Source organism: Felis catus, chromosome X, assembly GCF_018350175.1.
Source record: "Felis catus isolate Fca126 chromosome X, F.catus_Fca126_mat1.0, whole genome shotgun sequence".
In the NCBI taxonomy this organism is placed as follows: Eukaryota; Metazoa; Chordata; class Mammalia; order Carnivora; family Felidae; genus Felis; species Felis catus.
The window spans coordinates 30457038-30481128 of NC_058386.1; the positions used below are offsets into that span (position 1 = coordinate 30457038).

Below are 24091 nucleotides of genomic sequence, written 5' to 3' on the forward strand. Positions count from 1 at the left end.
TACGTATCGATTGACAGATAAATGAAGGAAATGTGGTATATGTATACAATGGAATATTTTTTGTCCCTAAGAAAGAAGGAAATCCTGCCATTTGCAATAACTTGGATGTTATTATGCTAAGTGGAGGGAGTCAGGCAAAGAAAGACAAATGCTTTATGATCTCACTTATAGATGGATTCTAAAAATAGCCAAACTCATAGAAATGAAGAAATAAAATGGTGGCTTTTAGGAGATGAGGGGAAATAGGGAGTCCAGCTCTCATAATGCATAAGTGTCCTTTATGCAGTATATTTAATGGCACATTTTTCAAATTTTTGTGCTTGTTGATGATTTTGTTGTTTATAGCAGCCCCTAAATGTAGCACTAAAGAGTTGTCTAACATTCCTAAGTTCAAAAAGGCCATGATGTGTCTTATAGAGAAAATACATGCACTAGATAAGCTTTGCTCCAGGATGAGTTATAAAGTGTTGTTGGCTATGAATTCACTGTTAATGAATCAACAATATATATTAAATAAGCTCTCTTGTCTAGATTTTTTCATGTTCCTGAAATATACGGTTCTGTCAAAAGAATAAGTGAGTACAAGTATAGTGTTTACGTATACTGCACATCTGTGCAAGTCTAAGAGAAATTTAGTTATGGCACTTAATTCCACCAGTGGGTAAAATTTTTTATTTATACCTGTTTATTATTTAGCTAATATTACTTAAATTCATTTATTTCAAAACTACTTACAATTCAAAAACCCTGGGGTTTATGTTTATTCTTAAATATTGACATTGCTTTTCCATACATAGTTCATTTGGGGAGTTTGAGAACCTCAATGATTTGTGGGAAAGAGCTATCTCTGTGCCTCTAACCATATATGTATCTGTATCTCTCTATCCATATGTGTCTATCAATGTCTGTATATTCATATTTATGTATCTCTGTATTTTTCTCTCTCTAGATTACTTCAATGAGAATAATTTCATTCTATGAAACCACCTATGTCAATAATTACTTATTATAAATATATATATTAATATGTAATACAATTAAGCATAAATTCATATAATAAATGTCTACACTGTGTTTCTTTAAAAAAAATTTTTAATGCTTATTTATTTTGGGGGTGGTGGTGGACAGAGGATCCAAAGTGGGCTCTGCACTGACAGCAGAGACCCTGATGTGGGCCTTGAACTCAGTAACTGCAAGATCATGACCTGAGTGAGCCAAAGTAGGATGCTTAACCAACTGAGTCACCCAGGTTCCCCTACACTGTGTTTCTTATCATGATCTATATTCCATCTAAACAGGTAATTAGTAAAATACTAGTCAGAAGTGTCTCATTTCTCTCTTGGCCTGTCTCATCTACCATCATTGCCCTGGCATTTTCATCTTCTGTGGTCCTCTTCTGGGTCCCATACCTAAAAAAAAAAAACAAAAAAAAAAAAACAACAAAAAAAAAAACAACAAAAGAACAAAAACAAAAACAAAAAAAAAACCCCATGCTATGTTATTCAACTTGATTAACTCTTTATATCAGGAAAAAATATAATTGACAAAAATTCAAAATCTCTTGCATACGCTTAAATTTAGAATGTTAAAGTGCACAATATTAAAAACTGGACTAATGCAGGTCTTGCTATATATTCCCATTTGTTACCACATGGAGCCTTAAAATATAGAACCTCAGAAATCTCTGTTTCCCCTGATAGGTAAGCATTCTGAAAATTGCCTACTGCAGTTGCCTGTTAATAGATTTTTTTCTGGGGTGCCTGGGGGCGGGTTCAGTTGGTTAAGCGACCTACTCTTGATGTCAGCTCAGGTCATGATCTCGCAGTTTGTGAGTTCAAGCCCTGCGTCAGTCTCCTTGCTGACAGTGCGGAAGCCTGCTTGGGATTCTTTCTCCTTCGTGTCTCTCTCTGCGCCTCCCCAGCTCGTGCTCACTCACTTTATTTCAAAATAAATAAACTTAAAAAAAAAGAGTTTTTCTTTTCTCTGCATGGACTGAAAATGACAAAACCTTCAAGACTGACATCTACCTCACAAAGTTGTCCTTAGGGCACCTGGGTGGCTCAGTCAGCTGAATGTCCAACTTGGCTCAGGTCATGATCTCACCACTCGTGGGTTCAAGCCCTGCGTCAGGCTCTGTGCTGACAGCTTCGGATTCTGTGTCTCCCTCTCTCTCTGCCCCTCCCCTGTTCACACACACTCTCTCTCAAAAATAAACATTAAAAAGTTGTCCTCAACTTTCCCACTTTAATATTCTAATGTTAATTTCTCTATCATAATGTCATGTGTCCCATTAGGGGTGCACCACTGGGGGAATTGTGATGTTTACTTGTGGTGGTGAGTCATTCTCTGTGCTTTATTTAAATGTTTAAGTATCTGTCCATCCCATCACACCATGAGTTTCTCAAGAGTAAGGGTCATATCCTGTCATATCCTTCAGACTTAGTATGATGATGCAGAACAGATGCCAAGTTGGTTGAAAAAATTAATGTAAAAGGCCTATCAGCAGGAGGAAAGAACCTGAATTCCCAAGGCCACTTCCAAATTCTGTAATTTAGAGCAAGTCACTTGTGGGTTCTGTGCTCCACTCCCTTAACTATAAAAAGGAGGCTGACCTACAACTAGAGAGTGCCAATATCCTTTTCTTTTAATAATCTCCTACAATATTGGGCTCTGCAGGTGTTCAGTGAACACTTCTTGATGGCTACATTATTACTCTGGCCTTTAAGTTTCTCCTGGTTAGGCAGCATCATTGCCTAGACACTATCCTTGATTGATACCATATTTACAGAGTCACCGATGAGCAGAATGTCATCCATGAGCAGAATGGGCTACTATATTCTAACTTCTTTTTTTGTGTGTATTTGTAGGAAAGAATATGTATTACTAGAACTTTTTTATTGTACTCATGTACTTTAGCATTTTGTTTTGAGAAATGTCCCAGAGATATTTTCTTTCAGAAAAAATTAATTTTCCCAAGGCCTAACCCTCTAATTCACAAGATACCTGAGGACAAAAAATAATATATTTAGCTTTTTTGTGCTATGATGGCAATGACTGAGCTATGTGAAACGAACTCACTTTACACATGCAAGAGATTAGGGCTGTTGCTGATACAAATCAAGAGATATGTATTAAATATGGAGTGTTCATTATTCTATAAGACATAGAAGAGACTTCAACCATAACTAGGAGGATGAGGCACAAGCTGCCAGAGTTGCTATATGTTTTAATTTTTTAATGTTTATTTATTTCTGAGACAGAGAGAGACAGAGCATGAGTGGGGGAGGAGCAGAGAGAGAGGGAGACACAGAATCCGAAGCAGGCTCCAGGCTCTGAGCTGTCAGCACAGAGGGCAACGTGGGGCTCGAACTCACAAACCGTGAAATCATGACCTGAGCCGAAGTCCGTCGCCCAACCAAATGACCCACCCAGGTGCCCCCAAAGTTGCTATTTCTTAAAACAATTTAATTCCGTTTACTTGAACAAAACCAAAAAACAGTTGACCTGTTTCTCCCATCAACCACCACTAATCTCTAGCAACCACCATTCTGTTCTTTGTATCAACAAGCTTAGTTTTGTTCGTTTTAGATTCCACACATTAGGCAGATCATCTGGTATTTGTCTTTCTCTGACTTATTTCACTGAGCATAATGCCCTTGAGGTCCGTCCATGTTGTCCCAAATGGCAAGATTTCATTCTCTTTAATGGCTGAGTGGTATTCCATTGTGTGTGTGTGTGTGTGTGTGTGTGTGTGTGTGTGTGTATAGACAGATCTATCTATATCTATATCTATATCTATATATAGATATACACATACCACAATTTCTTTATCCATTCATCAATTGATGGACAGTTGAGTTGTTTTATTTTCTGACTTCTTGAAATGACAAGTGCTAGCTACAGTCTTTAGTTGATAGGGACAAGCAGATTAAAGCAGTCCTACTTTCATAATGTGTATATGTAGCCATGCCAGATGTAAAATTGAGTTCAGAAATCCTAAGAGAAAAGGGCTTACAAAGAATTGCATACGATGCACTAGTATTAAAAGGAAGTTTCACATAAAAGATCTAGTTAAGAAGAATAATTGCTTCCATTTCTTATTCTGCCTGGATGATATTCACATAGCATTCTTATCATCAATTGACAAACTCACTGGAGGTAACAAAATTGCCCAATTAACCAAAAGTATTTGCATCAAACAATAGCTATTCCATATAAGCAACCCTAAGCAGGTCATTTTCCCTGTCTAATTCTTTGAACATTATGCTTGAAATATTTAAATGTAACATATTTCTGTCTCATGATTATGGGTACTTCAGCAAAATAGGGCCAACAACTCTTTTCAATGGTACCCATGCCTATTTTGACAAAATATCATGGAGAAAACATCTTGCTTGATGAAGTAGACACTCTTCTCTAGAGACCTTCCTACACCATTTGTAGTTTTATAAAGTTTAATTACACTTTCTTTCCAAGCCTAACTATATTAAACCTAGTGTCAGATATTTTTCCATAATTAACTCCATATTTTATGATTTATAGATTCAGCTTGAGAAATAGATTGGAAATTCTCAACTGAGTATATCTCAGTATGTTTACCTCAACTTAGCATGTAGATGCTTTTATTACATGTTTATAAAATGCAAAAAAAATAATAATTTATAAATCCTTGTGAGCAAGAAGTATACAGAATTTGTTTTTCTGGCTGATGGGTAAATGATAGAAAATCGTGGAGCTGTTTTAATACCTATGGCACTTTACAGAGTATACAATTCCATTGTAGGTGTTCCTGTAATTTTCTCCCATTACTGTACCCTATCCTTAAACTTGCCATAGCACATAGCATAGTATATTGATATCAGTCAGCTAATGCTCCATTTATTCTATTCTGCATACCAAATCACTCCACTCAGTGGCTTAAAATGTTAAATGTATTGATCCTACAAACTTATTTTTATATCAGCTGTGGTTTAAATAATGTCAACCAGACTTGCTAGGTTCTGCTTCAAGCTGCAGGTAGGCTGAGCTTAACTGCAAGCAGTGGGTTAGAATAAGGTCTATTTTCCCTTGACTTGTAACCTCTGTCAATAACTATGAAGGGTCTGAGATTTTATCCTACTTATAAGCTAATAAGCTACTTGCTACAGTTCCACAGATGCTGCCAGAAGACTTGAGACTCTCTGGTCAGTGACAGGACTTTATTATTATTAATGCTCTTATTATGTTAATGTTTTTAGCACATTGCTTGCTAATGTTTAGCAAATTGTTCATAGCACAGCAGACAGCATGAGATTCATGTTTTCCTTGGTTTCCCTTGCCCCCTAAATGGGGTAATGTGGAGGCAAGCACAGCTGGATGCTATGTATCTATTGGGTACACATCACTGTTGAGGAGCTCTGAGTATTTTAACCCAGTATTTTAAAAGGAGGGGCCTAGCAAACCTGTCCAAACATCACCCGAAAAGGAGAGGGAGATACAGTCTCTAACTTCCAGAGCTGTTTGCTCTACAAACACGCAAGCAAAGGTAGTTGAGAACAAAGCTGTTAGTGCCTTTTGCTCAGAAGATAAATGCACATCTATCAAAAATTGTTTCCCAATATCCTCCTTGGACCAATGGCTACCCAGGGTACATCCTTCTCGTGTTGGACAGCGAGGGCACATCTGCTAACATTACATTGGGTAAAATAAGTCACACCATGAAGCCCAAAGTCAGTGTGGCAGAGCAGTATATACCACACCAAGTGAAAGAGAAAAGTTATTTGCTGAACAGTAGCTCAATGTGTCACTCATAGAAAGAATATTGAAATTATTTAACTTCTCTTTTAAACTAATGCTAATAGTGGGTAAATACTATGTTTTCATCACCACTGCCATTTTCCGCACACTGCCAAATTATTTCAGTCTGTGATCAGTTTGTTTTTGCTTAGTGAATGAATGTACCTATCAGAATATGTGGTAATAATTAATGTAGTTTAAGAGGCGATCTTTCATCTGTCTACCTTACAAATAAGGAAAATGAAATAAATAAAGTATATATATTGTTACTCCAGTTGCTATATGGTACCAAAAAGACATTACAAGAGCACAGTCTGTAGGACTTTCACTGTCCTAGTCCCAGGGGTGCCATTCCCATGCCACGGTACTCAGCCTTAATGTACCTCAATTCCTTTATCTGTAAAAGAGGGTAAAATGTGGTACCTATCTCATAGAGTAGTTATGATCATCAGTTAACATATGAAAAGCACTTAGAAAAGGTCTGACACATATCATCATGTGCTATATGTGTTGGGCACCATGATTACTAGGCATCTGCTTAGGAAATTTACATGTATTAATTCTGATCCTAACAATTACTTTGAGATTGATATTATCACTATTTTACATATAAAGTCATCAGCTACTAAATATTTAGTAACTGAAATTTATGTCTCCTTCTACTACCGAGAAACTATTATTTCATCTAAGCTAAAACTGTCATATCTGAACTGGATAGATGTTCAAGGGTGAATTGTGGATATTTATAAATGGAAGCTAAATAGATTTTTAGTATTTGTACTTCTTCAAAAATTTTAAATATTCTTAGAAAATTATGGGATTCTTTGCCCTCTGAAGGGAGAATATGCTAGTGACAATAATGAGAGTAATAATTATAACAGTAATACTATGATGTTTAAAGTAACTAAAAACAACATCAATGTTTTTGCAATTTTAATATGAATCTATTTTAGGTTAGTGAATATATGCATATGTATTCACTATATACGCTATATTCAGTATATACATAATTTTTTTCTATAATTTGTGCTATCCTTTAAAGTTTTCAAAGTACTTTAACATGGATTCTAATTTTGACAGTAAGGTAATGATCAAAAATAGTTGTTTTTTTTTTTTTTCAGTGCACTGGACCCACTGTAGTGCTGGTTTTCAAAATGGATGTGCAGACATGTTCCTTGTTATTGCAAACGTCTATAAAATGCCAAATAAAGGCTGCTGAGTATGGGCTACTACTGAAAGACTCTTAGTTTTAAAATCTGTCTTGTTCTTTTTTTCCTATCTACCATGTGAATAGATCATAACTCTCCCTCTAAGATCTCTGTGCTCTGTTGACTGTAATGAATCCTGACTTCCTACTACAACTCTCTTGTGCATCTTGTTAAATGTTAATCTGCATTTTATTAGGGCCAAATATGTATGTATCTCTCACCCAGTTAATTAGGTTCGCTGCCAAGATGGTGAACCTCTGTTCTATCAAATAAGAAGTTCACAGTCCTCTTTTTTTTTTTTTTTTTAATTACCTCCTTGAGTCAGATTATGGAGGTGAGTGGTTAGGAGTCCACACATGCTTCACTCGAGCAGAGCATGTGGTTTGGACTAGCCTGGGGGATACTGAAAGAGTTTCAATAATGTTCTGCCATCTGGCATGTAATACCCTCTCCATCAGTGCTGGAACAAAGTCAGATTTCCTATGTCATCCCCTCAAAAGATGTCCATGTATGTATATATCACCATGTTCTTTTTCGGTGGGCTGAGCTGAGGTTGCCTTCTGGGCAGATGTGCAGGCAAAGCGGCATAGCAATGGAAGTTATTTTAAAACGCCTTTGCTTTTTTACTTTAAAGGTTATATATATGTGTGTGTGTGTGAGATCACTCATGATCTTAGCATCCAGAAATGATCACAGTTAACATTTTAGGATTTATTCTGCTCTAAGCTTTTGTCTATGTGTTTATATACAAATAGTTAGGCATGGATATATGGATATAAATACATGTAGTGTACATACGTAGATGTGGATATAGACCAATATAGAATTCTGTTTAAAAATGGAATAATATATATGCATTCTGTTTAATATGCAAATTTTATATGTAATAATATGGGATTCTTTCTACATCACCATCTTTTGAAATGGCTACTTAGTATTCTCTTGTATGAATATGACATAATTTATTTACCCAAGTAGCTTATAAATTGGTTATGAAAAGGGAACCTTCAAATTTCAATGATTTAACTCAATAAAACTTTATTTGTTTCTCTCGTTTCTAGTTCATGAAAGTCTTTTTACTTGGTGATTTGTGTCTCTGCTCTCCTTCAGGGTCTTTCGATTTGCTGCATTCAACTAGAGGTTGGGAAAAGAGCATGAGAGATCTCCTTTGGGAGATTTTTATGGATCAGTCCTAGAAATAGCGTTCATCACTCTTTCTTATAGTGAAAACCCCTTTACAATATAAGACAGATGAAATCTGTAACACACAGCTGGCCATCTCTAGCACTAAACTATATTGTTTTTTTTTTACTAAAATTAACACCACTGTGAAAAAAATCTTTAGTATACTGAGTTATTTTATCAATAAAAATAATACCATTTGATTTTTTACATAAATATAACTTTATCTGATACTAATTTTAGCATATTTCCTTTATATTTTTTGCCATCAAATTTACTTTTTAAATTTTCCATTATAATGAATGGGTTTATGATCTAATAATAAACCTGTATGTATTACAAATTATCTCTCTCCCAGTTTTTTTGTCACTCATGTATCAAAGATAGTCAATATTCATAATTTACTCTATTTCCTAGTATAATTTTTCTGTTACGTTAAGCATATAAATATATAAAATTTTTATTAAAATTATGTTATTATACCCTACTTGGTAGCATACAAATTATTTTCTTTGCTTAACAATAAAATTAATAACATCTCTACCCCAAATTTGTAGGTCTACTTCATTCATTTCAACAGTGACCACCAAGAGTTTATGACATTTTTTTCTCTTAAATCATCAAAAACATTTTAGAGGAGGCCCCTTCTAATTAGTGTGAAATGATATCTCTTTGTTTTTGTTTCCTTGCTTATTTGAGAGATTAAGTCATTTGAGGGGGTAGGATTAATTTTCCTCTCCTGTTGATGTCCTTTGATGACTTTTCTTTTTTGTTGTAGATTTATATGTACTATTTATATAATCTGGATTTTATTTTGTGCTTTGTGTTTTGCACAAGTCTCTTCCCATCTGTCACATGTCTTTAATGTTGTAGGCTTTTGGTCACATAAATGTGCATTTTGATATGACTGAATTTACAAAAGTTGCCTTTTATGGCCTTTGCTTTTTCGATGCTTCTGGAAGCTTCTGTTAGTATAGTTACATTTATCTTTATGAGTTGCAATTATTTTATGTTTAATAAATCCTTTTCCAATCCTGAAGTCATGAAGTGATTGCACATTTTCATAATAGTTTTGATTTTTTTCACATTTAGTTTATTCATCTATCTGGCATTTATGGAAAGTCAGGTGTCCTTGTGTGACTGATTGAATAGTCCATTCTTCGCCCTTGTATTTTCCAGTACATATCAAGTTTTCAGACATGCTTGGGACTCTTTCTGAACATCTTATTGTGTTTCATGGACTTATATGTTTCTCTTTGCCAGTAACACCTGTTTTGGTTAATATTTGATATGTAGTAAGGTAATGTCTCCTTCTTTACAATTATCTTGTTTCTTTTTTGGAGTCCTCTACTTTCCATAATAATTTTTGAGTCAATTTTGTTGTTCCACAAAAATAACTTGTTGGGATTGTTAGTGGAATTATACCCAATTTATAGATTAATTATTCAGAAGAATTAACCCTTGAAAATATTTTGTCCTTTATTTGTTTTCTAATCCTGCTGAATACTTTTATCTGGTATAGTTCTGTTTGTCCTTTGGAATTCAGGGAAAGATGGAGGAGAGAAACACATTTCTGCCTTGAAACTAGCCTTCTAAAAATAGAGAACTCACTGTCCTTCAATCACAGTTTTTTGTCACAGGATAAAATATTCTATTAAAAAGCTTTGCCATCATTTGTGGGTGTAAGTATGAATCATAAACAACTATGTTCCATCTATGTCCCATACTGCCCACTCCTCCACTCCTCCTGCCACTTGGGCCTCAGTGAAGTCTGATGTCACACAGGCAGCTTGAAACTTCTAGAGATATACCTACAAGTCATATCTTTACAGACTATGTCCTAGAATCTTGATATTTGAAAAACAGAGCTCTAGTACTTGGGATTTCACAGCTCCTTATTTGGGGCAAATCACTGTAGTGCTAGAACCCTTTTTTTATATGGCAAATATACCTCTGGCGTGATTAATCACTGATGCTTCTTCAAAACATTGTATATAAAAATCCTAGGATACCAGGCAATGAGAAAAAGACACAAAACAGGAGAAGTCTTATTTTGGGAAGAGGAAGAGAGATTATGAAGCTTCTACTTAGAAAAAACTGCATTGGATGGGGGTAAATGTGGGACGGGAGGGATGCACAATTTGGAGGAACAGCACAACATAGGGTTCACTGTCCTGGTGCACATTTGTGCACATGACAAATGTGCACAGAGATTCAGAAGGGAAAGACTGAATAGCAGCAAAGCAAGCTTAGCCCCTTTTAATATTTCGTGTGAACCGTGCCCTAGTCTGCTACAGTAAACCAAGCTCTCGGCAGCCAGGTGTGGCTTTGGCAAGCACAGTGAGGTGAGGGATTTGGGAGAAGTGAGTTGCAAGCTTGGGAGAAAACAAGATGGAGGACATGTTCCCAGCCTTTCACCCAGAATTGTAGAAATATGCCTTTCTGCATCTATTAAAACCTTACATGCCATTCACTTAGTATGGAAATTCAGGAAGTTTTACAATTACGAATGGGGCATTAAGTAGGCAGAACAGCAACTCTGCAACACGAATTGGAATATGACACTGGCCTTACCACTTCCACTCTTAAAAATATGTGCAGGGAATTTTAATCTCCACATATCATCAGAATTGATTTCTAATGTTGGCACAAAATCCATCTCTGACTTAGGTGAACGTGAAGAAAACAGAGCAGTTATTTGGTCCTTTCAGTAAGTGTCTGAACTTTATCCCCCTAATGTTGGGCTCACAGTGAAGCCCGCTGGATTTCCCCTAAACGGAATCAATGATGGGGGCAGGAGGAACTTCACGTCCCGGCGGCAGTCCTTCAGCTGTGTAAGGACAGCATTCTGTCAGCAGGCCGTACGTCCTGTCTCCTGAAGCTGCATCCGCAACATGGCATCGCAGGACATCCTGATATTTCTATCTCTTCATTCCGCTGTGGGTTTACCTTTCATAAGTATTTACTGATACTGCAAAACTGTGTTCCTATCAACTATAATAAAGTTACTATAAATATACATCAAGTTTTAACTTTAAAACTTATTCAGAACTTATTATTTCCTAAAAAGACAAACTGAGGACACAGCTCTACTAGAAAGACTTAATTTAATCTCTTCTTCGGGACAGCAATGAGGAAACAGTCTTTTCCTGGTGCACAGGTACATATTCTCCTCTTGGCTTTCCTGGACAGCATAGGGTTGGGGAAGAAGAAGGACTCCCAGGAGTGGTGATGATGTGAAAACACCTGCAGTGCTGTCCCATGGGGTCATGTAGAGCTCTTGCTTGTTCTCTCTTACTCTCCAGGCAGGGGGCCCTGAATACCTATATCACCCTTCTTTTCAACTCCTCATGCATTCCAGAACCTTTGGTTCCATCCACACTTCCTAGGAAAGGAGTTGCTGCTGCCTGTCAGATTGCAAGATATGTCAGGAGCAGGAAGCGCTGCGGGGCTACGATACTGGAAAGCAAATCTCCCAAGGTTCTTTGTTGTTACAGTGAGTTGGATTACAATTTACTGTGCCTTAGGCACTGCGCTATGTCCTAGATATCACATCATTTGAAATTTTCATCTTCCAGGGTAACTTCACATGGTTTTAGAGACGTGAATTAATTCAGATGAGTTGAATGTTATTAAATGATGAGAATAACATCACAACAAAGGATAGGTGTTTATCATGCCCAGGCATCATGCTAAGCACTTAACACACGTTATGTAATTTCACCTGCACACAATTCTATGAGAGGGAGATTTATGGCTAGCACTCAAAAATGTCAAATCCACAAACTGAAGGTCACAGATCTTATGAAACTTCCCCCAAGGTCACACAGCTGGAGAACTGGTGGGGCTAGAATTTGAACCCAAGGTTTGACTCTAGAGGCTGGGCTCTTAAACCGCATGCATATGGTCTCCAGGGTACAATGACCACATGTGTCCATCTTATAAGCTGTCAGAGAGCCTGCACAGGTTTCTAATACAGCGTGAACTGAACTGTTTAGGAAGACAATTTATTCTTTCTTTCTACAGACATTTACTATGGTTACTCTGTGCCAGGTGCTGCTTTGGGCACAGGAGATATAGCTGCAAACAAGACAGAGAAAGACTGTAGCCTTAGAGATGATACTCTCTGGATGGATGAAAAAATGATAAGTCCCCCAGTTCACCTAGTATATTTTTTGGCACATTCATGAATTGTTTTCATGAATTAATGAATAATCTGGATACTGCAAATTTAGGCTGCAAGAATTAGTGCTTTAATCATCAATTCTCATCATCACTGTGACGAGAACTGTGTCTTATTCATGTAAGCATCCCCCTAACTGAACACAGAACCTTGGTATCTAGCCTCTGGTGTCTCCTCAAAACTTGTTTGTAAAATGGCGATTATGGACTTAAAAAATTTTATGTTACTCTTTCTTTTTAAAGAGAAGAGGTAAATTTGTTTTTGTGAGTAATATAAATGGACTCTGAGTCTTAATACTGGGCCATTTGTTTTTTGAATAATTTTACTGCCAGTCTTGATTGGGAATGTGGAATTTCAAAGCATTAGAATGTTTAAACAAATGCTAGAATAACAGAGGTGTCCAAATACTTTTTATTAACTAAAAGTACCTTATTAACTAAAAATACCTAGACTATAGTTTTATAGTCTAGAATCTAGAGTATATAGTCTAGACATGGGAATAGTCACAATTTTTAGAGTTGGAAGACAGCTGGAGATGGGTATTCCTTACTAAGGAAACAGGTTGCTTTTCCTTGCCTTCTCATAAATGTGGAAACTAGAGTGAAGGCAGGACTAGAATCTAGACAGCCTGAAACCAGTCAGGTATCCATTCTTCTCTTTATGCGACAAGCTTACTTAGGGATAGCAGATAAGTAGACATAGTCCTTGTATCAAAGAAGGCTATGATCCTGATAAGATGGCCAGTGTATTCTGGTGTGGGCAAGTGTCATAGCAAATGCTACAGAGTGCTAGGCAGTGAAGAGTGGGGAGCGACTAATTACCTGGGATGGGAGTGCCCAGGAAAGGAGACTGTACTGGAGCACAATAGAAAGGATCCTAACAACTGGACCCAGCCAGCCCTGTACTATATTTTGTATTGATCTGCCACATGCACGCGCGCACGCGCACACACACACACACACATTAACTTGTTTTACTCATAGCTAAATGAATGTTACAACTTTAATCATGAGAAATCAATGTGATCAGGAATATACAGAGGAACAATAAAATATGTGTGACTTCATAGAATCATGGCTGCAGAGTTTCTTAGATCCCTTGGAACATACGGCCCAGAAAGATAAAGTATCTTTTACTAATAAAACTGGGGGAAATTTACCAAAAACATTTTTTTTAATTTTTAAAAAAATTTATTTAGAGGGACAGAGAGACAGAGAACACAAGCGGGGTAGAGGCAGAGACAGAGGGAGACACAGAATCTGAACTAGGCTCCAGGCTCTGAGCTGTCAGCACAGAGCCCAATGCAGGGCCCAAATCCATGAACCATGGAACCAAAGTCTGACACTTAACCAACTGAGCCACCCAGGTGCCCCAAAAGCATTTCTTACTTTCAGAAAACCTTGCATTTCTATCAAAGCACTGAACCCACAATGATAATGGTATGGGGTTCAGATACAAGGATTTCAAACCCACGACAAATCCTGCCTTCTCCTGGGACATTCTGTATTGTCCGAGGTCTCATCTACATTCAGTTTATCCCTCCAATGTGTGATGCAATTCCAGTAGAAGTCACCAGATGGGCTTGGGTAATATTAGGCCACCAGAGTTCTCTAAAACATTGTGTTAGCTATTAATAACCTTTTACATTAATTATATTCCCACTCATTTTGACTTCTATTAGAAGTGCTTTCAAGTTACACAGATTTACTACTTAAAAGCATCTATTTCCCAGACAATCTTATGGGCACAAAAATATTTAGTAAGTCTTTTCTAAAATTTAATATAGTTATAAAATCCATAAAATGGGACGAAGGTCCCTAAATAAATATGTAAATATGTAAACTATCTATGCCTGGCCTCTTAGCACACCACTATAATTTTACTTTTACTTTTAATTTTAAATGCTCTTTAATGAATCTATTTTTATTTAATATAATAGGCCCCTGCTGTAATTTGAATCAGAGACCTTTCTTTCCTTATGGTGAAACCATTAGTAGAAAAAGAAAATCTGATACAAAGCTAAACCAGAATACAGTGATGTCAGGAATTGCTTAGGTCATAACCTTCAGACCTTCTGGAATGTTCAACTCAAGCACTGAAGAAGGGGAGTCTGTGACAGGCACGGGAGAGGCTCTGGGGTGATGGTGGCAGAACTGCTCCTCTCTTCCAAGCCCATGTTCTTATGTCCATCCCTATGGGAATCTCCTTCACACCCAACCCCTCCTAAAGTTCAGTGTCTCTTTTTATTTGATTCCAGATTGGAGCATCTGTTATTCCTCAGCATAACCCATGGTACAAATGAACTATTCCTGTTTTTAGCTATTGAGGTTTTGAGATTGTTTCTTTCAGGACATCAAAATTAGTTTATCCCAATGAATTCAGTCACCTTCCATGTGCAAAAGATGTATTAATGAAACTAGCATTTAAGATACGGGAGGTTATATTGGAAATCTAATTGAAGCTATGGATTTTTTTCTAATTTTATTGCTTATTCCTTTCCGTGTCTTAAAGTATAGTAAGTTTAATAATCACACACATTAATTAGGCCAATCTGTAATAGGATATAGAAAGATTCTGATCTTCCCTCTCTAGGTCACTGCCCTGGATATCAAACAGACTGCAAGTCTCTGTGAGGACTCCTATAGTGTTATTTCTTCAAAAGGTTCTCAAGAGTCTGTAAGAATGTAGTCACTGGACTCATTCTGGGCACTCATGTCACAAAATTTGCTGACAAAATTGACAATGATTGGAAAACTTGCTTGTAGCTGGAATTAGGGGAAAGAACTAGAAGCAAATGAACTCAATGATTTTACTTTATCCTTGCCTTTGTGAGTAGAAAGTTGTGACAGATCTACTCACATGCTCCAAAAGGGAAGAATTCCTGACTTACTGCTTTTCCTATCTGAAATTCTTCTCTCAAAGTCAAGATCTGCTAATTGGGTGCAGAAGTTTGCTTTCTTTGAGGAAATACCAGAGCCTTTGTTCCAGTAGGTTTCTAGAAACCCAGCACAGCAAGGTACGTGGGTTTATAAGTAGGACCGTCTTAGCACAGTCCTAAATTGGGTTTTACTCTCACCAGTCACATCAGTATTTGTTTGAAGATGTCCAGTCTATATTGGTTTCTGCGTGGTTAGTGTTAGTTTTGTATATTATCTTCTCAATGGTTACATTATCACAGTGCTGGGAAATGTACCTTGTGGAGACTGTAGTATCAAAAACTGGGAGTTAGCTAGAAAAAGGAATATAGGAAGACTGTTGTAAGCAAAAGTAGCAGGCAGTATCAGGCTTTAAGGATTCTACTGTCAGTGGTACAATTGAAGCTATGCACATAATTCCCACCACAAGCTGCCTGCCTTGGAACTCCCACAGGATCAGGTCTGTACCTCTCATGTACATACTATTTGTGGCTCTGTATTATAGTCATTAGCGTGTGTATCTGATCTTTATTATTAGACAAGAAAATAAGAAGTATGCCTGAATTATTTTTTTAGCCCTAACATTTCCTTTAAAATGCCTTTCATTTACATAGTATGTGATTAATACATGCTTGTTGAATGAATGGCTAATTTTTTCTTTTTAAATTTTTTTTGAGTTTGTTTGTTTGTTTGTTTATTTATTGAGAGAGAGAGAGAGAGAGAGAGAGAGAGAGAGAGAGAGAGAGAGAGACAAAGTACAAAAGAGGGGCAGAAAGACAGATCCCAAGCAGGCTCCTCACTGTCAGCACAGAGCCCAATGCGGGGCTCGAGCTCACAAACCATAAGATCATGATCTGAGCTGAAATCGAGTCAGATGTTCAAGCGACTGAGCCACCCAGGTACCCCAAATGAATGGATAATTTTAGATTGAATTGTCCTGAATTTTCACTTCAGGAGTACAGAGCATTTGGACCCTTAACTATTTGGTTCATGACTTAGAATGAGGGCTTCCCAATGTGCTATCTGAATTTATTATATCCTAAGGATATAACTTACTATATCAAGAGGATAGCTGGGAAGCTATTTAAATTTAAGGAAAAACCATTAATGCTCTGTTAACCATCCTGACATACTCTTCTGACACTGTGATATTATACTCAGTATGTTATTGGCATATGCTAACAAAGCAAGTGCCAATTCCCTATCTGGTAATGCCACCCTTGCTCAGGCCACTTATAATACTTTTGGGCCCATAGCAAGACAACAAATAAAGATCCATGCACCATATATCTGTGTACTTAAGAGTTATAAATAATGCCAAGAAACTGTTAAGTAAAACATGTTCTATGCTCCTGCCTTCGCAAGGTACATTCCTAATCACCTGGAAGGGCAGGTTCAAATTCTGAACTCTCAGACTCTGGAGTTCCAGGTTTGAAGGTAGCAGCACAGAAAACACCATCCCTATGCAGGAGCTAGGGGCTTGCTCCCCTCCTCTTCCACCTGCTTTGCGTCTTCCCACACTGAGAAGGACCCTGCACTCATGTGGACACACCCACATACAGGTTAACATTTTATTCATTAATAAATAAAACGTAACCCCTGTAAATATCTGCCACTTGGTTACCCCATGGACCTACGGATGTACACACCTGAGGCAGGTCTGCATTCAGCACGATGGCCAAGGAAGAAGCCCCCACAGCCTTGGAAGTGGACTGAGTGCCAGCTAAGAAGAAAATTCTAGGACATGAGTATGCAGAGCGTGGCTAGAAGTGGATTGCTAGTTGTCCCACGGGGCCTAGTCAGAGGTTAAGAAGGGGCTTGTGTTGCCCGGGACTTGAGGCAGTATTTCTGCTCCCCAAGCAACTGCCCCTCAACACACTCTCTCACTCCCAAGAAAACATAATGACCATCACATGTAAACAGTAGTTCCACATACATTGTTAGGGAAAATAACATTTCTTCCTCTGAGAAAGCAACAGTTCATGAAGTATAAATAATAAACATGTGTAAAAGATTTGGAGTACTTGAAATATACAGCAGAATATTTTGTGAGTAGTTCAGGGATACAAGTAATCAAAATAATGATAATCATGTGTGAGGCTGATTTTATGTTAATAGATCAACAAGGAAACAAAGGATTCTGGATAAATTGTTAAGAAACACTGAGAATCTCTATAAGGAAACAAAGGATTCTGAATAAATTGTTAAGAAACAATGAGAATCTCTATAAAAAACTGTAACCAAAAAAATCAAGTTGCAGAAAGTGCGGCACCAGGACAGCTGGTAAATAACTCAAATCGGTCTGTCAAGAATAGCTACAGTTTCCTGATGCATTAGAAAATAACAAGTTCTTCACCTGATAAGATAAAATCCTTTGAGAGAAAGGCTGGCTCGAACTTCTTTTCATTTCATTCAAAAATAACCATAAAATGGAATTTGGGACACTTCCACTAAAACTGCCAATAGAGCTGTGAGTTTGAGATAAGCCTCTGCTAATTTATGAGGGCAGAAGATTGGTCATCATTCTCAATGATAACTATGAAACTACCTATGATCTAGGTGTCAAAGTACAAATGAATTTGATGAGACTTTTAGGGATAATAGAACTCTGGAAAAGTGATGATTTGATGTCTGGATGGCAACTGCCACCATTGGGGAAACTACTGGGTTCAGAACTTGGCTTCAATGAAAGGGCAGCAGATGGATGACTTGAGGTGTGGCATGCAAACTGCATTACACCAAAAAACAACTTCTCAAGGTAAAGTAGGGACAATGGTATCTCATACAATTGCTGTAAAGATTACATTGTGCCACATGTGAAAGTACTCTGTAAGTGGAGTCGTGTTGTAAAATTGTTATATACTAGTATTATTTGCCTTAACTCTCTCTCAGTAGAATTTCCAACATATTCATATATGAAGGGTATATCCCTTACTAGCTGATTGACTTCTTTTCAGCTTACTAGCAGTTAATTCCTCAAATCTGACTCACTATAGAGCTCTAATTCAGTCATTAAAATTACTGATCTGAATCAAGGTGTCATCTCGTTAGTTGTTGCTTTCATCTTAACAAGCAATTAGGATCGATTATGTAGTCATCTATTTGACTGTTTGACAACTGAGACTTTCGTAACGAAAATAATTGCTCAGTTATGCTTTCGGTCAATCCTGCATAATCTCTAACATAATTTTAATGATTTTTTTTCTTCCAAAGAGAGTTAAAGTGTACATGATTGAAATAACAATACAAAAGGTAAGGAAAAGGCTTATTCTATATTTTACAATGTGTATGTCCTGAGGGAATAAAGGAGATATTTTAAATCAGCAAGGATGTTCTAGAAGCACTAATAACTCATCATATGAAGTAGAAGTCATTCAAAGTAGGAGAAAAATACATTGTTAAATACTCAACAAGAGATTAATTAAAGCCACAAACATATGAGTCAATTATGGATTTGAATTAGGACAAGGATTTCAAGGGGTTAATGAAGAGTCAGCATTCAAAAGGAGATCTGTAAAGTTGACATTAAATACAACTAAGCTTTTATCTTGTGTAACATTCATGATGATTACTGTGTGTTTAAAAGCCCAGCCCCACCAAAATCCATCACACAAATAAAGATCTTATTTGGCCTCCACTCAGCAAATTTATGTGGATTCCTGGTTTCTCAGGGTAGCTTAATGCCTTAGACTATGAACTATAAAAATCTGTCTGCCTTCCCTCCCTTTTTGGGGAACTACTTATTTCATTGCTTTTATGAAGAATTTTAAACACACACAAATATAGAGGGACTAATACAGTGTGTACATACCCATCCCTCAGCCCTAAAAACCATCACCCCATGGCCAATCCTGCCCCATCTATCCCCATCTACCGTAAACTCTTTAGTTTGCATAACTAAAAAAAAACTTTAAAAATATATCACAATACTATTTTTGCACTTAAAAAAAGTTGATGTCGGGGCGCCTGGGTGGCGCAGTCGGTTAAGCGTCCGACTTCAGCCAGGTCACGATCTCGCGGTCCGCGAGTTCGAGCCCCGCGTCGGGCTCTGGGCTGATGGCTCAGAGCCTGGAGCCTGTTTCCGATTCTGTGTCTCCTTCTCTCTCTGCCCCTCCCCCGTTCATGCTCTGTCTCTCTCTGTCCCAAAAATAAATAAACGTTGAAAAAAAAAGTTGATGTCAAATGTATAGTTCATGTTAGATATTATAGCAGATTCATACCTCATATTTTTTGGTATAATTTGTTTAATAAAGACCTAAATAATATCTGTATATTAGAATGAATGATATGCATTTCGTGCTCATTTAATCTATATATTCTCCCTTCATCTCCCCCCCCCCCCACCATTTTTCCTATCATTCAGTAATAAAATAGCTGATTCTTAGTAAGCACTAAGTCCTGTGGGAAATGAATCATTCTCATGTGGCTTCCAATCCTTACAGAGGCACTGCAAATTGGACTTTGATTTCCTCATTTTCTCTTACCCATTACTGTGTTTCAAACATAGAGGTGTCTGACTACACGTTCGCAATTTTTTTCTATGCTATCATGAACCTTTTGATTTCACCTCAGATACACACGATGATACTAATACCCTCACCTGTACTGCTCAGTGCCCTTAGCAGGCAATTTTCTCCCACAATAAGGCTTTTCAGCAGATAAAGGAGGAAGCTAACACATTTCTTAAGATAAACTAATTCCTGTCAAGAGCTTTAATGAGAACTTAGGTATAGAGTGGTACTTACGAAGCACCATTACAGATTAACTAATAATAAGTCAAGTCAAACTCAAATCACTTCATAATTTTGACAAGATCTATTCTTCACTGGAATAGTCGATGAGGGGAAGAGCACAGAAAGATAGTTCATGGACCTCATTAAGAAAGTTTATTATGCCTTTCACACTACCCTGTGGCACTAATAGAGAATCGGGAGTTGTACATTAATAAAATTATCTACGTTCAAAGAGCCAAGACCGATAAAAACAAAAATGTTTGAGAAACCAATACTGAATGTAATTACAGTGCCAAATATTCAGCTAGGTTTCAAGAAACTGAAACAGAAAAAGAGAATAGGGTGTGTCAAACTTTGAACAAAGAGAGTGTGAATTCTAGGAGAACTTCTCATTCACTGTGGTGTGGCTGGTGTCTTCGAATTATATTCTCTATATGTACCATTCTTCAGGGCTCCCTACTGGTAATATGGTAGACGAATTGTTCATAGCTTCCTTAGCTTGAAAGGGAAGCCATTTTGAGGAAGAGATTCTTCAAGGAACAAGAGCCTGCATCTTGCGTATGAGATAAAATAATAATTTGATATATCAACACATGATATAACAGCATATAACATGTAAATTATAGAGGCAGTATGGCACAGTGGATAATGGGATAGGATTGTAATATTACCTGGGTTTATGTCCAGCTCTGCCATGTACTAGCTGTGTGACCTTGGCAAAGGTCAATCTATGAAATACTAGTGCCTAATTCACATAGTTGTGGGAAAGATCTCATGAGTTAATAAAAGTAAAAGTACTTAATGCTAGTACTCAGTAAGCACTGCATAGGAGTAGGTAATTATGGTTATTACTATCTGTAAGAAAGTGAATCTATGGATGGGGCGCCTGGGTGGCGCAGTCGGTTAAGCGTCCGACTTCAGCCAGGTCACGATCTCGCGGTCCGTGAGTTCGAGCCCCGCGTCAGGCTCTGGGCTGACCGCTCAGAGCCTGGAGCCTGTTTCCGATTCTGTGTATCCCTCTCTCTCTGCCCCTCCCCCGTTCATGCTCTGTCTCTCTCTGTCCCAAAAATAAACGTTGGAAAAAAAAATTAATAAAAAAAAAGAAAGTGAATCTATGGATATTTCTGTTGGGATACATTCTCCATGGGTCTTTAATGTTTCTCTATACATCTTCCAAGCAGAGATACTTGTTCAGAAGTATTTTTCTAAGATACATTCAGAGTGAACAACCTTGGAAGATTGGGAAAATATCTCTTGAAATAATATGTGAATACCTGAATATTCACTTTCACAAATATGTGAACCTTAAAATTTTAATTTGAAGTGGAATTATTATTTTACCTGTTGATAGTCTATTAGTAACTTGAGGTATACAGGCATGTTTATCACTAAAAGAAGAAAATACAATAATTTATACACATAGTTACATAGTAGTTAAATAATAAGGAAAGTTATTTGAAAGTTAATGTAAAATACTGTTAATGTACACAAGTAGATTTACAAAGGACATTATAACTCTTTTTTTTTTAATTTTTTTTTTCAACGTTTATTTATTTTTGGGACAGAGAGAGACAGAGCATGAACGGGGGAGGGGCAGAGAGAGAGGGAGACACAGAATCGGAAACAGGCCCCAGGCTCCGAGCCATCAGCCCAGAGCCCGACGCGGGGCTCGAACTCACCGACCGCGAGATCGTGACCTGGCTGAAGTCGGATGCTTAACCTACTGCGCCACCCAGGCGCCCCCATTATAACTCTTTTAAGACATCAAACAGTTATAAGAACTTACATAATAATACAAGACAATAATGGTGACTAGATGATAAAATACTTCACTTTGTAGGGTTTTTTTTGTTATACTAGCACCAATAACATTAAATAAGATTTAAGAGCCTTACTTAGCATTGAGCATCCTCAAATGTTGAAAGGATGCCTTAAACACAGAATGTTAACTTTACTACCACACAATTACATTAGTATGAATAAATCTAAAGTCATATGCGATAGTATTCATGATCAATACTGAATCCAGAAATAAAAATGACCATAGAGAGTGTGTCTTAAAGAGAAAGTGTTAGAGAAAAATGAGGTAACTCATATACTTTTTATTCCTGCTAACCACATTTCAAAACAACAGGCTTTAGAAGCTTTAAAGAGTCAGTTTCTGATAATAATATGCTTCTGGAAGCTAACAGTTTAAAATTTTATTAAGATGATTACTGTAGACTAACAGTCTTTTTCAGGAGTTGAAGATGAATGATTTTTTAAATTTACCTAAGCTATGAATTCAACATATAAAATTCCTTCTAGAATATATTTTACTGAACAGCTTGTGGGATGGCTTTAATATAGTAGTAGTAACTTCTCAATAACAACTCCAAAAGTAATATCCAACACTAGCAGAGTTATCCAGAAAAAAATCTTGTCTTCCATTGGCCTCAGTGGAAAGTGAGTTCTATCACAAATGTAAAGCATAATGAATGCAGGAGCAAGGGATAATCCTCAGAAATGGTTTCTACATTATATCAAAATTTTCCATTTTAATTACTCATTTTAATAATAAAATTAGAGTATTTTTGTGATGGAATTTTAGTTTTCTGTTACATCTCATTATTTCATCCCATAATGAAAGCATCAGCTTCAGCAAAATAACTGAGTTTCAATAGTTGGCCATTTGGCATTTGGTGAAAATATGAATTAAAAAATCAATAGCACATCAATGTATAATATATAAAGACTACAAAAAATATTTTTAAAATACTATTAAAGGGGCACCTGGGTGGCTCAGTCGGTTAAGCACCCGATTTTGGCTCAGGTCATGATCTCACTGTTTGTGAGTTCGAGCCCCACATCAGACTCTGTGCTGACAGCTCAGAGCCTGGAGCCTGCTTCGGAGTCTGTGTCTCCCTCTCTCTCTGCTCATGCTCTGTGTCTCTCAGAAATAAATAAATGTTAAAAAAAATACTTCTAAAAATGTCAGCCATTTACCAGACAATATCCTCATTAAAATTCCTCCATAAGAGGCTTTACTGAATATGTAACTTCATAGTTTGAAATATAGATTCACAGAAAGTTGCAAAGATAGTACAGAGAGGTCTCATGCATACTTTGAGTTTCTCAAAATGGTAACACCTATTATAATACAATATCAAAACCAGGAAATTGGCATTGGTATAATTGTAGATGTAGTTTTATGCCATTTTATCACAGTTGTAGATTTTTGTGCCACCAGTACAATAAAAAGATAGAACTCTCTTCAATTATTGTAGATATCGGGATTTCTGAATGATGTGGTAGTTCAATTTTTAATTTTAAGGGACCTTCATAGTGTTTTCCACAGTGTCCACATTATTCTACATGGCCACCAATAGCGTATAAGGATTCCAGCTTCTCCACATCCTCATCACCACTTTATGTTTTTACATAGAATAGCCATTATAACAGGTATGATGTTATATCTCATTGTGGTTTTGATTTGCATGTCTCTGATGAGTGATGTTGAACACCTTTTCATTCACCTGTTGGCCATCTGTTGGTTTTCTTTGGAGAAATGTCTGTTCAGGTTTTTTACCCACTTTAAAAATTGAGGGGTTTTTTGTTTTTGTTTTTGTTTTTTGCTCTTGAGCTGTAGGAGATTCTTATGTATTTTGGATATTAATGCTTATAATATAGACAGCTTGCAAATATTTTCTCTCATTCCATAGACTGCCTTTTTACTCTGTGACTGCTTTGCTATGCAGAAGCATTTTTGATATAGTCTAATTTCTTCTTTATTTTTTATTTTGATGCCTGTTTTTGGTGTCAACTCCAAGAAATCATTGCTGAGCCCAATATCAAGAAGATTTTCCCCTGTTCTCCTTAAAGAATTTATGGTTTCAGGTCATGCATTTAAGTCATTCATCCATTTTCAGTTGATTTTTGTGTATGGTGTAAAATAATTGTCTAACTTAATTCTTCTGTATGTCATTATCAAGTTATACCAACACTGAAGAGACTGCCTTTTTCCCATTGTGTGTTCTTGGCACATGTGTTGAAGATCAACTGACAATATATGCATGGGTTTATTTCTGGGCTATTCTGTTCCATTGAGCTATATGT

General features: G+C 36.9%; 1 long non-coding RNA gene across 1 annotated transcript in view; it reads right to left on the reverse strand.

The window, feature by feature from the left end:
• Window positions 1–1136: 1136 nt before the first annotated feature.
• The window catches only part of LOC123383428, a 230535-nt gene continuing 207580 nt past the window's right edge, over window positions 1137–24091 (reverse strand). The window contains exon 5 of the long non-coding RNA XR_006593145.1: window positions 1137–1409. This is a non-coding gene — a long non-coding RNA (uncharacterized LOC123383428). The remainder of the gene's footprint in view (window positions 1410–24091) is intronic.